This window comes from Triticum urartu, chromosome 3A (genome assembly GCF_056163025.1).
Source record: "Triticum urartu cultivar PI428250 chromosome 3A, HENAU_Tu73, whole genome shotgun sequence".
NCBI lineage: Eukaryota > Viridiplantae > Streptophyta > Magnoliopsida > Poales > Poaceae > Triticum > Triticum urartu.
In genome coordinates this window covers 2,152,019-2,153,924 of record NC_141875.1, presented here as the reverse complement: position 1 = coordinate 2,153,924, position 1,906 = coordinate 2,152,019, and the positions used below count along the sequence as shown (strand labels likewise).

At 39.9% G+C, this 1,906-nt stretch overlaps 1 pseudogene; it reads left to right on the top strand.

Moving 5' to 3' along the window:
- Nucleotides 1-463: 463 nt before the first annotated feature.
- Nucleotides 464-1,354, top strand: LOC147977540 (uncharacterized; annotated as a pseudogene).
- Nucleotides 1,355-1,906: the final 552 nt, after the last annotated feature.

Below are 1,906 nucleotides of genomic sequence, written 5' to 3'. Positions count from 1 at the left end.
AATGGTGAGCAATCCTACTCATTTGCCGTGCATATGGTTTATCTGTTTTATTAGTACTGTATCCTGAAAATTTAATCACACTTGTTTTCCAACTAGATGTACTAGTGTGGTTTGTGAAAAGTGGATGCACTACTGCATTTTCTTAAGTAGATATACTATAAAATGTATTTTTGAACCAGTACTATTCGTTCATTTGTTGTACCAGTACTAGTCACTAAAAACTTAATTAAAAATTGTTTCCCAACTAGATGAACTACTATAGTCTATGAAGTGCATACACGATTACATGTTTATCAAGTTAAATGCATTTCTGAAATTGTGAAGTGGATTGTTTCACCAGATTAGCATCTGAAAAAAGGTTATAGCATTCTGAACTTTATGCACCAAATTAATTTGTGGTGGTGAGTTTGACTGATACAAAACTGTGACCTGTGAGTCTTAGTTCTCTTGCTAGTTAGTGACCATGGGAGACAAAGACAAGGACAAGGGTGCAGATTCAAGTGTTGAGAAATTATGTGAAAGTATGCGGCGAATGCTTGCTCAGCTGATGGAGCAAGCACAGGTTAAGTCTAGTAGCTCGATTGAAATTCAGAAGTGTGTCCTCGAACCAAATCCAGTAAAATTAACTGGTCCGGATGACTACTTTAGTTGGGCTCGCAATGTATCGTTAATTCTGGAAGCGGATGGTCTGCATAAGTACCTAAATGAAGATGAGAAAAAGCCAGGAGAGGTAATGCAGGAACAATGGGAGCAGAATCAGAAGCGAGTCATGGTTTGGCTGTTGGGCTCAATGGAAAAACTGTTCGGGAACAAGTTGAAAGTTTTCAAACTGCTGCTGAAGTCTGGACAAGTATTGAAAAACAGTTTTCTGGTAAATCAAACAAAATGCAGGTTAGCAGAATACTACATGAGATGTGGCACTTTAGACAAGACCAGAAATCAGTAACAGAGTATGCAGGGGAGTTGAAGAAACTTTACAGGGATCTAGAGTTTTTTAGACCATTCAAGACACATGATCCTAGAGATTTGACTCTCCTCAGAGAATGGTTCGAACCATTATTGGTGCAGGTTTTCCTGGAAGGTTTGAATCCTGAGATCAAACTTCGCTCTAAGATGATACAAGCATCTCCTGACTGGCCTACCTTGGATGAAACTATTACCAGTATTTTTGAAGAAGAGACTCGTTTGGCTAATCAGGAAGCAATGCCATAGATGCATGGTGATAATCGTGCTGCACTTACTCACACACAATCCTCTATGAGTTTTAGAAGTGGTCAAGCAAATACTACTAAGTTTGACCACAAACGGAGAAATAAAGTTGTGTGTGATCACTGTAAGAGACCTGGCCATATGAAAAAGGATTGTTTCGAGATGGTTGGTTATCCTCTAGGATTGCAGCAGAGAAAAATAAACAGGTTCAATGGCAGCGGTAACAGCTTCGAGAAGAAGCAAGACCGAGTTGAGGTGGACGAGGTACATGCTGTAGCAAATGCAAGTGGAGCTCCAACATTGTCAAGATAGTACAGGCCATCACGCTCAGTTCCAGTCCCAAGTATTTTTCCTGACTTCAGGTCCTGAAATACACAGAACCGGGGCTCAAACAAAGCTCTGCTATTCAGTGACTTTGTGATTGAACTAACAGATAGAAGGTTCATAGGAAAATCAGGAACATGTAAGACAAGATTTAAAGGTAAGGAAGGTGTACAACTAATGGTTCCACATCCCATTATGGAAGATGAAGATCCATCAGCTATACGGACCTTATCCTTTCCTGAACAAGGTATGTATGATGAAAAATATTTTTGTGAACCGGTCATATGATTTTTGGCACCCGAATCGATTATCCAGGGCACAATTAAATGGTTCTCACCTTCTGCACTCTGAGAGCTGGCAGCTTCACTAGATC